The sequence below is a fragment of the Tyto alba genome, unplaced genomic scaffold (assembly GCF_018691265.1).
Source record: "Tyto alba isolate M040663 unplaced genomic scaffold, T.alba_DEE_v4.0 Super-Scaffold_3, whole genome shotgun sequence".
NCBI classification, from domain to species: domain Eukaryota; kingdom Metazoa; phylum Chordata; class Aves; order Strigiformes; family Tytonidae; genus Tyto; species Tyto alba.
The window spans coordinates 18926116-18941227 of NW_024881304.1; positions in this window are offsets into that span (position 1 = coordinate 18926116).

Consider the following 15112-nt stretch of genomic DNA (forward strand, 5'->3'; position numbering starts at 1 on the left):
AAACAAAATCCTTGGGAACTGGCAAGAAAACAAGAGGCATTGCCGCCCCGTTAAGCTTAACCGACAATAAGCTGGTAGAGCTCTCCTAAATTATATGATGTTGAAGTGTGTGGAGTATTCCCCACACGAGCCTCATAAAGGTAATTTCTAGGAAGATAAGTGTTGCCAGAGAGAAGGGAAAAAAAATATGTTCTTTCAGGGCCATTTCATGGGATTCTGGCAGCGAAATAGAAATGCATGCGTGATAATGGTAATTCTACCCAAAATGATAAAAAAAAAAAAAAAAAAAAAAAAAAAAAAAAGGTTAGCTGAAATGGAGGTACTGTTCTGAAATGTCTTTCTTGTTAGTCTTGTGCAGGGAGCCGGGGCGGTCATGCAGAAGCGGCTCTGGACAGCGCTGGGGTGTGGGCAGGACTGGGGTGGGTTGATGCCACGCTCCTTCAGGCTCACCAGAGAGCAGAGCACTGGCTTACTAAACGCCAGCAGTTAGCAAATTATCCTGTGTTGTTTCATAGGATACAGAGCATTTCAAAATGCTGCAGATGTGCCCGAGGATTTGGGGGAGCACGTGGGAATCGCCTCCAAAGCCGCCTTTGGGAGGAGGGACGTACCCTGCTTGCACGTGGGCACTCTCTGGGCAAGGAATTCTGCTGCTCTCCTTTTGGGGGGTGTTTTTTAGTTTTTTTTGTTTGTTTGTTTTTTTGTTTTTTATGTATAGCTTTGAAGTTAAAATATATTTTCCTAACTATGTTAGGGAACAAAGGAATTTCACGTAGCAAAGATTTATGTCCTGAAGAAATTTTCCAACCAAGAGGTGACATCACATTATCACCATAAAGCACAGTATTTATATAAAGCTTTGGATGTTCCATCGGTTCAGCACCCTTCTTGGGCAAGCACAGATTTGATGGATGTTTTATACACAAGAAAAACGACTAAGAGCAGGAGAGAGTTTTGCAGATGGCCATCAAGAAAATCAGTGGCAGTATCATGATTAAAACCTGAAGCCAACTGACTCCTCCTGCCCAGCCGCCGGGCTCTGCTGCCTGCCCCATCTGGATCAGGACTCTCTGACTGTGGGAGCACTGGAAATAGGTCTTATCACTTTTAGCCATACAGGGCTTATTGATAACTTTTGGCTCTTCAGTTCTATTATTTATGGCAGGCGGTGTACTCTGCTGCAAAACCAAATGTAAAAAACAAAGGCAGTACACGACCTGGGTTAAGAGGTTTTGCAAATACAAATGAGGTAAAAAAAGCTGTAAAAGCTTTGAGGCCTCTTGATTTTTCCCCTTTGAATCCATCTGTCATAAAATCTCATCAGAGATAGGATGCACGGCAAGCTCAGAGGTAAAGCTAATGTGCTCTTTGATGCTGTTGATTGTGAAATCTCTGACATATTAGCAATAAATCCAGGTGGTGTGGTCATCCTGGAAGAAGTGAGGTTTTTGCCAGCTCGTACACGGCATTTGATAAACGCTACTTTTGGTTTCGGGAAATGCAGAAAAGCACTACAAGTGGTCAGGTGCTGTGCTCGAGGAGGTGAATAACCAGAACATCTTGTGTATTAGGAGACGGAGTCTACCCAAAGCACAACAGGGAAATCACTGCTGGCGTGCATCTCCTGCCAAGTACGAGCTGAAATCAAACCAGCAGAAACATCACATAGAAAGTTTTTTCAAAAAGCCCACTCTGCTATGAGTGTAAAAACATAGAAAATCTATTTTTCTTGTTGTGTTTAACTGTTAAAGGATTTTGTTGTGCTGCTCCTGAATGTGCTTGCGGTATCTTTTCCAAACGATGGGTGCAGTAGGATCCCCATCTCACGCTTCCTTGCGTGATGCAAACAGGGCGCAGCATCGTTTTCCTGCAGAAATCTGGTTTTGACGTCACTGCTCATGTTGTTTCCGGCAGAAGTGTGAAAAACCGTGCAACACACTTGAAACTACAGCCAGAGGCTTGAGAAACTAAATATGATCAAAGTCTCTTAGAGGGGGATGGAAGGGCCATGCGTCCCACCGGTCTGAGACAGCTCAGAACAAGTCAGAAATGTTTTTTCATCACTTGTCACCAAACAGGCAGTTTTTGAGGGCTGTAAGCATCCTCTCGGTGTGGGGGTAAGCTGAGGGGGCGTCCAACAGCAGCGGTGGAGCAAGTTGGTACTGCCAGACTTTGTTGTTTTAAAATACATGATATTGTTTTGTGTAAAATTGAAGAGAATTAGCTTTAGATTGAGATACCTGTTATTAAAGGGACCCTTAGTCTGAACTAACTGTATTCCTTGAATTCTCGTTTGGTATTAGAAAGTACAAATTGCATGATAAATAGTGGTTCGTTCTAAAAAAAAAAAAAAAAAAAATGCATAGGCCAGTTTACTTAATTCAACTTTTGGAATTTCCATTTAATATATGAACTCCATGGTCTGATCCATCTCCAACTCATACTTTCTTGTCTAGTGGGGTTTATTAACTGTAATACCTTCAGTTGTTGTTTTGTTTAGATATTAGAGGAAAATTCAGCAGGAAGAAAATTCATTTTCCTCTTTAACAGGTTTTCAGTTTTGCTTTTTTGTTTCTTCCTGTAGTTTTTAAATGAATTATAGGAAATAGCTGTAACAATGTGGAAAGAGAAAGGCTGAAGTAAACATTGATCTCTACAGTGTAATAATTTATGGTACCAACTTAATAAGTGGCGTGACGTGAGCAGCTCACCATCCATTTATCATGCGTTGATAGTTTGATACCTGAATTTCTAACACCCCTGCTCACTTTGGTGTAATAAAGGACCTGCCAACATTCCCATTAAAACCACGAGATCTTAGGAGTTTCTGTTTTGGCTATAAATATCAGTATTTGTAATCTATGAATTAATAGGCAGAGTAGCATTCTATGCATGACTTATTCCAGCAACTATAAAAATATAAGTTTTTGTCATTTTTGAACCTCAGGAGGACATCTTCCTCTTTCCAGAAGAAAAGGCTCATGGATACTTTTCCTTGTGTCCACTATAAAAAGTTTACAAACTAAGAGACAGTTCCTGAACTAAAATAAATCACTTTAATTCCACAGATGGCAAGAAGGAGACAGCAATTTACATTAAAAGGCTCTGATGAGAGTTGTCTTGAGCTGTAGTTTGCTGGCATAATAGCTTCAGGCTAATCACATATACTTCCAGTAGCTATAGTGTGGGTATAGTCAGGGAAATGAATGTACAAAAATAGCATCTGAGCTTCCACGTTTGCTCTCAATGGTCCCATCTCAAGGACTTCCCAGTCCATTTTGGTCAGCGTAGAGGTCACATAGGAGTCCGGTGACTGCAAGTCTTTCAACCGGGCTGCAGATTATGGTGTCAAGTCAAATTATTTCTGCTTCTCACATCACCTTCTTCTGATTTAAAAAATACTATGAAGCAGAATAAACCCCCCGACATTCGCTCGTTGTCTGACTTCATTGTGCTGTCCATAAGAAGCCTAGCCTGTCAGTGGAATAATTCAGGAATATGTTTCAAATAGTTATGATTGATGTCCAGGTTCTCTGTGCTTGCTTTTCCTAGTGAAATCCGCTTAGATAAGGTGCATGTTAATAATTTCAAACATGCGGCTGGTTCAGGTACCAATTTTTTTGAATGCTTCAGCTTTTTGCAGAGTATCATTGAGGCAGAGTCCTGCGAGTTCAGCGCTCGGTGTTAGGTACCAAGCTCCTGCAGCAGTTGTGGGCATCCTTGTCACTGTTGGGGAAGCATGTGGAGGTATGGGGGGGTGGGGGGGCTGTTCCCACCGAACGCTTTCGCAGTCGTCTTGATCTACAGAGTTTGTTTCAATAGAAATACCGATGGGAGAAAGTTTACTCATTGTTTTCACAGAGGGCCTACAGCACCGTCATTAGCAAGGTGCAACGAAGGTCCCTCAGAGTGAGAAGCCTGTGGGATCTAACTGGCTCATCGCACTCCCCGTGCTTGGAGTCCGAGTTAGAGCAGACACGAGCACGGAGGAGGCACGGAGCCCTCATATGGAGATGACATTTCTAGACGTCTAGACTGGTTGAGAGTGCAGTCTGTTCCTAAAATGTTCTTAGCCTGAAACCGATGTCCTCACTTCCGTTCTTTCTGGGAAATATAGACGTACCTCTAAAGATTGAAGACTGAAATGGCTTCACCTTTCGGTTTTGCTGGTTTAAGGACACATAAAGAGAGAGATGTGGAAAATTGTGGGTGATGGGATAATAGTGAAAAATAAGCTAACTGTTGTGCTAAATTCAATTTATATCCATCATTTCTAGGGAGCTGCAATAAAAAGCGTTTGTGATTGTTTGTCTTATCTTAGGTTGTAGGGATTTAATGTACAGTCTGTAAGTTGTTAAACATTTTTGCTGTGACATTTGATCTCTATGTTCATACCTTACTACTGTAGATCACTTAGAAACGGGAAAGAGAACTGTGAAATTTAAAAACAAATTATGATTCGTTGTTTTTTTTTAGTAACTAGATCATTGAAAAGCTCAATTTTTAGTAAGAAATAATGACTTGCTTTATTTAGAGACTATTTAAAATGCTCTTGAGGTATCTATTGAATATCTTGACAACAAATAAATCAGTAGCAGACTCAAAATTAGTTCTTCACTAGTATATATTAGATATGTTATATATTATGGTGCATGTTTTATGTCCCTTGTACACTATGGAGGAAGATACAGAGTTTGTTTTCAAAGCTGCTTCTAACATGTGATCATTCCTACCCTTTGAAAACCTGTCAGGATTTGTCTTTGAAGTACAAAGTTGATTTATTTGTACATTTGTGGATGGTCTCTGATAGGCTGAAGATGGCAGTTTTTATGGCGTTTTTATCTTTTGGTGTTGTAAATGCATTATTTATATATCCAAAAGTAATTAGGAAGGAGGTGGCTGTTCAGCTGAATTTTAAACTAATTAAACTGACCTAATTCTTGTCAAAAATAATTAGGCTAAAAACGGCACTCCCTAAGCAACTCTTTCAAGAAGGAAAACTGGGCACCGGAGCCCGGGTGTGGGAGCTGCATGGGCAGCTGCAACCCACCACGGGGACCGAAACGCTATTCGCTCCGTGATGCCGGAATGATGAAGCTGCTCGCTTTGTTGACCAGAAGGTGCATTTTTAGCCCAGCCGGTTACCTTTGTGCATTCCCAAATTAACCAGGTCCTTACTGGAATTCACGGGAACCCTTATATCGAGACAAGCTTTCGCCTCCACAGCGTTGCTGCCCGTCCCCTCGTCCTTGGCCTTGCCTGTGGCCACTTGGCACCTCCTGCAGCCTCTGATGGGGTTCCTCCACCCCAGGAAAGGACTTGCCAGCCTTCGGGGTGACAGGGAGATGATCAAGCGGTGGTTTTGTTTTTTTTTTTTTTCCCCCAAAAAATTAGCTATGAGAATTCACTGAAACTTTCCCCAGAACGGTGTTTGGCAAACAGCTGTGTCTTTGCTTCAGAACACAGTGTAGTTTTAAGATGAGGCTAATAAACTCATCTCCTTGTTTGAGCAGATCTACAGGGCTAGTTCAAGCCAGCTGACTTTGTGAGGAATACACAAGAGCTTCGTTGCTTTTACTGTTAGAGAACATTAGTTACATTATGTTAAAAAAAAAAAAAAAAAAAAAAAAAAAAAGAGAGAGAGAGAGAGAGAAAGAAAAGCAACAGCAGTGAGGAGAACGGATGGTCTATCACTGGTATGATGGCAAATACCAGAGTGCCAGGCTCTTCTATCTGCATTAACCACCAGCATTATGTAATCTTTTATCTTCTTTGGCCTTGGACCTTGTTATTCAGCATAACGTATAATAATAAAGGAGCATTTCGAGTGATTTTGTTAGAAATACCTCAGACTGTCTAACAGTCTGGTGGCATTAGTAATTCCCTATTAAGCCCTCTACACCCATTATGGTTTGTGCTTTTACTTTTTTTTTCTAAGTTAGTTTCCAGGCAACCAGTAAGAACTGAATTACATTAAGCTATTAATTCAGGATTGCACGCCAGCTCCGGGTTCTGCCGCCGATTTGTTCCTCTTGCATACAAGTTGCTTCATAAAAACCCTTTTATTGGTTTAATCTTCAGTCATACCCAGCCCAGAGAATTGATTTTAAAATGGCAGTACCTGTGCTTGACTTTTGGTTCTTATTTTTTTTTTAGTGCTTGTTGGTGGGGTTTATTTTTGATGTGCAACGAAGCAGAGGTCTGCAAGGAGGGTTTGGTGTTAGCCACCATAAATATATACTGTTATCTGCCTGTGTATCCTTCAACACCGCACAATACGTGGGCTCATATTAAGATCTGAATTAAGGAGATTCTTGTGATTGATTTCCTCATGGAGTGCAAATTGGACGATTGGATATCCAGCAAATTTAACTTGTAGGACCTCTCTTTATCCAGCGAAGAAGTGTGTTGCCCTTCCTCAGCTGCTATTGCAACCCCTCAGAAGCTTGGGAATGTTGTGCGCAGCCCTGGGATGCAGGATGTGGGATGCAGGATGCCTGATCTTGCAGCCCTGAGTGCTTACTCTGGCCATTAACTGCAAATTTGCCTCTAGCCTTTTGTTGGAGAAAACTAGAAAATACAGAGTTTTGTCTGGATACTTAATCTGGAAAAACAGAATGTGAGAAATCCTTTCAATGCCAGAAAGCTTGGTATCAGAACCAGAACAGCTTTTTTGTGATCTGAACACAAATAGACAGATATGATGTCAAAGATTCCTTACTCTCAAGGGAACACATGGATTAAGAATGTGGTTTATTAATTAATACTTGTATGGAAAACGCATGTACGTCAATAATGCAAAAATAAAGAAGAAGCAGTAATGAGATGTAACCACCCCTAGCATGACATGAAAATCTGTACAGATATTAAAAAAGACTAATTTTGGTGTTATGCTCCATTGTTAAATGAATGTAGTGCCAGCAAAGGGAACTAGACTGGCAGCTTGATAATGAACTTCTCTGCTTATTCCCTGAAGAAGGTCAGGGAGGCTGAGCTTGTAGGTTTTCCTCCCAGACTCAGCTGAAAGGAGATATCTAGAAGTGGGATAGAAGTTTGGGGATGAAATTGCAGTTGCGTCTAATAGTTATGATTTATGAATTATGAAACCCAATTTATATTCTGTATTGAGCTATCATGTACTTTATCTAAAAGGTCAGAAAGGTCATTATCCATTCCACAACCTATATTCACTAAGGTCAAGCTCAAAAACTTCTGCCATCCAGGTATTTGTACTGTCTTTGTCCATGTCTCAGTTGTTGTATTGGTGTCAGTGAGTTGTGGAGGTCTGGGACGCTTGAGAAGTTGTACTGGTGACTTTTGGTGAGGCTAGAATTAGAATAATCAATCTTTAATTTAAAAATTTGTCTTTATCCACTGACAAAAATAACAACAACAAAAAAATAAAGACAATACTATATAAGACTGAGAACAAAACACCAAGACAAGATCCATTTCAGATAAAGATACCATGACGTTTGTAAAATATTTGACTTAGGATGGAATTTTACAAACAGTGATTTAAAAAAAAAAAATATATATATTTATTAAAACAAAACCCTACAGTTTTGATCTGCTTCCAATCTCTGTTTTTTAGATATCTGTGATTAGTGTGAATCATAGAGGTGACAAATTCAGACCACAAAAGATAACTGTGTCTTTATAAAACTTCACTTGAAAAACAAAATAATTAAAGGCCTGCTGTTTATGAGCAGAACATATAATATATGCTCTTCCCTGTTGTAAGAAGCCATAAGAACTTGTATAGCTAAAAAGGATTTTTATGCCTCATCGGTTGCTCAGATCTCTTGGAGCAATTATAATCACCAGACTAAGTGTTTTTCCCCCCTTTGCATTTATCTCTCGACGGAAGGGTGTGTTGCCATCCTGAGGGTCTGTGGTTCTATCAGCCGATCCAAAAAACCCCATGGTCAACATGTAGAATCTAATCACATTCTCCATTCCTGGGACATACTTTATTAAACATTTTCATCACTTTCAACGGTGCATTCATACCTCAACAGATTTATATCTGCAATTAGGGGAATTGTTATTTACTAGCAGAAATAAAGCTGGTAAAAAGACACCTTTCAGCAACATAATTCAAATGTCATGAGTTATTACCAGTTCCAGATTAATAGTACAGTTATTTCTTTTGCTACCGGTTAGAAACGTGTCTCCTGTCAGAAACCTTTGGAAATTGTTCAAAAATACCAGGCAATAACTATTTGTGATTGTCCAGCTAAAGCAAATCAGATCTCCATTAAAGAAAGTGATCCCTCTCTAAGATCTACATTCAGTAATGAGATATTTTTATTTAACAAAGTCTCTGACAGATGGTGCTTCTAAATTTTGAATATTAGGGCTGTTTTTGACAGAGGCCTCCACACAGTCTAACGTATTGCAGATGAGATTTTTGTGTTTAAGCGACAGCTGAGAGCTAATGGTGCTGCCGCTCCTGATCGCACCGAGGCACCAGCTCCCAGGGTCGAAGCCCCAGCGCGGGTGGCTGCTCGGTGTCACCCCTCGTGTCTGCAGCCACGGCCACCAAAAGTAACTGTCCCCATGCCGGGGCCTCCAGCTAGGGACACCTGGAAGATGTAGGTGGGTTAAAAAAAGCTAGTTGTTTATCATGTGTGCTCTATAGAATGTATCTTCATCTATCACAGCAGTTCCTTTCTCAATGTTATAAGGGAGCGTTTTACGGTTGGTTACTGGAAGGTCTCTGCTCAACACCGCCGCCTTCAGCAGCCAGTTTTCTAATCTCACAAAAAGAAACTCATTAATTTCAGAAGCTATGTTTTCCATAAATCCACGTTACCCTGGCATTAAGAAGCAGACAATGGCGATGTCAACCACGTCTAACCAAGAGCCCTGTTGTTCCCCGGGGATGAAAAGCTGGAAACGACCGGTTTTTCACCCAATGCAGTACCAGGGGTGCCATCACAGCACAGCCACTTTACCAGGCGTCATCCCTTTGACCAACTGCCTGTGCCTCCATTGCTCCAGCGTCCAAGCTTGGTCTTCTGATGGTGAGAGAAACCTCCCGCACTCTCCCCTACGCTTGTTCAAACCCAATTTATGCTCATTTGTTCGTTAGTGGGCACTTTTGCTAAGCTGTTCAAACCCTTTGGTTTGCTTTTGTAAACACTCTCTTATTCTTTGAAAATAGTGGTAAGACATTTTCTTTGTTTTGTTCCTGCAGACCTTTTTCAGTATCAGAGACGTGTTCCTAGTTGTTCAGTCATTTCATGCATATGAAACACATATGGACTGCATTTTCAGAGTTTAATCTATTTCTCCATAAACGATACAAAATGGTGGGTTTTTTTGACGTGGGAATGCAAGCAATCTAGATTAAGGGTGGCTATGCACATGTAATTCAAGAGAGTAGCTTTGGGGAAACATCAGCTAGGGGAAGAGAAAGGAGAGAAATTTGAATTCAATTGGATTTTAGTAACTTCAGATCGGTTTTGAATCATATTTACATGCTTTTCTATTTCTCATATGTTTGCAAGTTTTACTGCTATAGTTCTAAGTGTCTTGGAGCTATGTGAATTAGTGGATATGTTATTACTGAGCAGAAGATGAAGTGTGTTAGCAAGAAATGAGATCGTTCCCCTGAGTCCTACACAGGAAAGCTGTGGAAAACCTGGAACTGAACCCAGGTCCCAGGAGACACAGAATGTCCCCAAAACATATGGCGTTACGGGCCAGGAACCGCCAACAGGAAGCTCAACTCAAGTTTTAAAACTCAATCAGCATGAAGTATGCGGGTGGAAATAGGTACATTTTAGGCAAAACGCTCCCTGCATCTCATGGAGACCCAGGAGCTTTGCAGCTTTTCTCACTGTTGCTTCCAGCGATGGCTAAATGTGAGAATTTCATGCACTTTCAGACTGAGAATGAAAGTGAGAAATCATTTAACACCCCAAGGTCCAGCGGGAGCATCAGCAGGAGCAGGATTGATGGAAATGCCCCAAATTGATGGTGGTTTTAGGGTGTTTTGTTTTGTTGATGGTTGTAACCTTTCTGTGAATGCTTTTCAGAGTATGTATTTCAGGAGAAGACAAAGACTTCTTGCAGGGTGAACCAAATAAGAAATTATGGTTCCTGAATAAGAACTGCGTCCATAAAATGAAAAACATGATGTGACACAGTGAAAATAAGGCTGTTGTCCTGAAGTCTTCAGATCTGACATTAAAAGTATATTTGGGGGATTAATCATCAAATGATTTTGTCATAGTAATTTGATTCAATTAATTTTTCCTTATACTGAAGACTTAAATTATATGGCCACTTACTGTCAATTAAATAATTTTAAATAATGCACCTGCTAAACTTGCCTGGTCTAGCTATTGAATTTCCAGCGTTTGGCCTTTTGCTGGATAATACCTACTTCTTCACGGTGCTGTTTCTCCCCCGCAGCCAGGCTCTCTGGAGGCCTGTCCTCTACAAGCATGAGAGGGTGCAGTTGTTTCCCCTCTTTGTAAACACCCAGAATCTGGCCCACGGGGGGAGTTTAATCTTCTCCACCTTCCATCCCCACACTCCCAAGTGCGTTGGAGGTCGGGAGCACTCCCAACGCACCGCAAGGTCGGTGTCGCACAACAAAATGACCAGGTAAAGGCGTTGACTAAAGACTTGAGATCCTGATGATGAACCCAACGTGGAAGACCCGCACGCCGAAGGCGAAGGTGGAACAGGTCTGTTTCCCATAAAGATTGTACTTATGGTCATTTTTTTCTTCTCCTTATTTTTAGACTGTGTTCCTTAGATGCAAAAAATACCATAATTGTATTGCTGTAGGAATGGAAAATGAACTCCAAAATACTTTGATCTAAAGAATTGGAGCTTCATTCTAGTGGGACTTAAACAGGAAAAGTTTAAAGTAATTTATGTTTGAAATGCCTTCATAACTTTTGCTTCATAAAAACAGCGATATAAAATGATAGTAAAAATTCATATTTTGGAAATGGACATTCTCCTTTCTGGCAATAAAGAGTAAAGGTAATTTGCTCTATTTCAAAAAGATTGTTAGCAGTTACTGTGATTTCAAACTATGTAGCTTTAATGCTCAACACATCTTAATCTTGCTGACTGTAAGACATTTCTTTGATGGTGAGTTGATGATCTATAGCTTTGAATCAGGATTCATGTTTAGAATTAATGTCTTGATTAAAAAGAATAAAAACCTCGTGGGAACTCACGTGGTTTCCTAGAAGCTAGAGGCCGGTCGGCAGCCTCGGCAGCCTGGCCACAGCCATGGGGAAAACTTTGCCCTTTGGGGACCCAGGCAGCCGGGAGCTACCTCTGCTGGGGTGGGACTTCCTCATGCGACGCACTTACTGTTGAAATACCTAAGTGTAAATGGAAAAGGCAAGAAGAAAATGCAAGAAACACAAGAGGGCTTTTTCATCCTTAAGTCCTTTCATGGTTTTTTACTTGTTCCGCTTTTCTCCAAAATCCCTTTTTTCCTTTTTGTTCCTCAAAAAGCATGAAAAAGGAAAGTTGTTAAGGAATTAACCAGCAAAGTTAACAGTTTTTCTCCAGGACACTGATTTTTCTTTATGTTTGTGGCAGAGCTAGAACTGGAGTCCCCACTGAGCCTCCAGCCAGCGCTGCTTCACACTCATCAGCTGCCCCTCCAATTAAATTAATATCTGGAATTAACATACATCTCAGAATCTCTCCTTTAATTTCATTTTCTGTTTCTCTAAACACAATTGCCTTTAATAAAAACCTTACAAAAAGAGGATTGATTCCTGTCTACCACTGCCAATCCCAAGCCACCGTTTATATGTTTTAAAATTTTCAATTTGATTTAGCCAGAGTTATACCCTAAGTTAATGGAGAAAGCAGAGTAAGAATATAAGAAAACTTCTGCACTTACAGAAAATGCAGAAGGCTGTCAAGGTAGGTAATTAAAGAGAAAGAATAGAAAGTCTGCTATTTTAATGCAAAAATAAATGGTGGGGAAACGAGTACTGCTGCATGAACATCTAATTTCCCAATAGTAAAAGCTTGTTTATATCTGGGTCAAGAGAAAGAAAAGAAAAAAATGTTGCTGAAATTAAGCAACACCTCAAAGTTTGGATTTCTTACATGTGAGTGAGGTTCACTAAGAAATACTGAGTTGTCATATGGTGCAAATGATGTTTCCTTATAGGATGGTGTGTTTGTGTTTGTTTGTTCTTTTTTTTTTTTTTTTTTTTTTTTTTAATTTTTGCAAGGAAATTAACCGCCGTGTTTTGGTCCTGTAAATATCCACATCAGATTTTCATCTTTCATTAGTAGGATTAAGGCACCTAAATATTTGCTGGATTGAACCCCGGACCCCCAGGTTAGATACACAGAGAGACTGGGTGGGGATTTTGTGGCTGAAAAGGAGCGCTCATATTCCAAGGGCAGGGTGGAAGCTCTGCCCTGTGTTTTTCTAACGGAGCTAAACGGGGAGGGGGGAAAACGGTCTCATAACGAACCTTTTCTGTTGAAACACACCAAATGTCTGAGCAAGAGACGTTCTTTTCAACTTGGGTGAAATGTCCCAAAGTAAGTCCTGATGGCACCTTTCGGGCTGACGTGGGTCTTGTTTCTCCTTGTTCCCCCCCTCTGCTCCGGGGATAATGTGCTCGCAGAGAAGCTTGTTACTTTTGTTATTTGAGTCTGGTGCTACATCTCTTTCTGGGACTGCCTGGCTTTCCATTTGTAATTTTATATCCCTGGACGTTTGTGAAAAATCTCGTTATTTTTGCAAGCCCTTATTTAAATAACAGGTCATTAGTTATACACTGCAGCAAAGCGCAGCATCCCTTACTAAATGTGTTGCGTGTGCATCTGATAAAAATTCCTTACGTTAAGAATTCAAAATCCCTGAGTAAAAACTGCACCTGAATTTGGGGTTTGAATTTGGTTTGTCTATGAGCTGTGGATTCCTAAGTTTCATTCATCCGTCGATGGCATGTGTCAAAGGCCCAGCTTTTCAAAGAAATGCTGTTTCCCACCTGATGGTAAGCTGTGAGGGCAATGTAGAAGGATTTTCCAAAGCTCCTACATGCCCCAATTCCCTTGTTTGGGAATGGCTCTAGATGCTTTATTAGTCAGAAATTCCATCATATTTTGTACCATCCATGTTTGTATGGAAGTCCTCGAAAAATGTCAACTCCAATTTTTTCCCTTGTCAAAGCTGTCTTGTGAATAGCAGAACCCACATTGTTCTTGTGTGTTCTTCTGAATTTATTTCAAGTCATCTTCTTACGGAAAAAAAAAAAAAAAGAAAACCACAAAACAGCTTCTCTCACTTAGCACCCTTTGGGACAGCAACTGCAGATGAAGAGCAAGCAATCAACATGTCAGGATAAAATTAGGTTGCCACAGAGTACAAAGTGTGATCCAATATCTGTATCAGATTTGGTTTTCAGCTGTGCACATCACAATAAAATAATACTTGCTGAGGTTTTTCGGCACGAAGCGGTCCTAAAAGCACGCAGCGCTTTTCATCTGTGTACATGTTGGGAAAAGGGCAGGGGTATGAAATTCGGTATTTTACACTATTACCTCAATATTTAATTATAGTTGCAAATAAGAATTTGATGCAAGAGCTGGCACTTTCGCTGTGTTTCCGTGCCTTGGAGGGAGCTCGTGTATGTATTTAGCAGAGGGCGGAGGTGGAGCTACCAGGGATCTGTGCCCGCCGAAGTGGTCTCCTGGAGCTCGGGGCTGTGTTTTATAAGCAAATCTCCCAACCGCCTCCATTTCCCATGCTCCGCTTTTCACTGCGGCACGGTTTTGAAGTGGATTAACTTTGGTTAAATGACGGGGGAGGTGGGCTCCATCAGCACCCTTAGCACGAGCCACTGGCCTGGCAACCAGTCCAGAGCAGAGCCAGCCCCAAAAAAACCCTCCCTGGACCAGGGCCAGCTGGACCTTTGCTTTGCAGCCCCGGTCCTGCGTCTAACGTGGCACAGCCCTTACCGACAGCTCCGACAGGCCAGGGGCTGGATCTGGATTACAGTTTGTACATAAAGCATCTACATTTTGACTTCCCCCCCCCCTCCCCCCCCCCCCCCCCAAGAAAATAGCTTAATAATATCAAGAAATAATAGAATTTAATTCCATGTCATTGTAAAAAAAAAAAAAAAAAAGAAAGTGAAAATATTTAAAATGTTCCTTCATAAATGTTTGGTTTGGAAAGCGTTTTGGTTAACTTGAAGCATCTAAAACTGAATTGCCAGCAAGTTGGAAAATGGCAGCTACGGGCAGGCACAACCAACTCTGTCCAAGCCGTTTTAAATAATATCTCCAGTCTTTTTTCAACTGTTTGTACATCTTCCACCAGGTTTCTGGTTAACAATAATTGTCCAACGGAGTCACCAGGATACCCAAAGTTTGGCCGGGACTTCTGCAAGGGCATCGAGCCAGCGCCTGTATTTAACCCCGGGGCATCTTGATTTGTACCAAGTCGAATCTTCAGCCATCGCAATGCCGTTCAGCTCCGCCAATAACAGCAGTGTCATCGATTTGAACTCATTGAGGATAAAATCCATTTTCTCTTAGGTATAAAAATATCGATAGGCACACACAGTCTTTTCATACCGCTTGTGGCCCAGTTAATCTCCTGTTTAAGGGGTTTAACCTGGTTCTGCTTGTACCCAGCTATAGGATTCGTATCATGAGACTGCAAGGATGTCCTCTGTCCTTGCATTATTTAATTCTTCAGAACTGCTCCCACCGCTCTGTCAATAGCTTTCAAATTAATGGTCCAATCTTTTAAATTAATGAGTTTTCATCGACCTCAGTGGAAGTGGATCAGCTCCGAGACTGTCAGCCCACCCAGCCGTCCTCATCAGTACTTCATCTAAAAGTAGTTCACCTACTTTCACGCACAAGCCTGGCACCTTGGAGCGCATCGTCAGAAGCCGTGTCGTGCGGATCTCATTAAAGCAGCCATACGTGTCCTGCTGCTCCGGACGGAGAGCGTTTCAATACAGAAATTTTCAGCTTTGTTCTGCAGTAACTCCAAGATATTTTGGCTTCCTTTCTATAGCTCAGATAACTCATCTAGAAAGCTCTTATTAGCCCAGGATTTCCTGAGAGGGGAAATTTAGCACCTGCA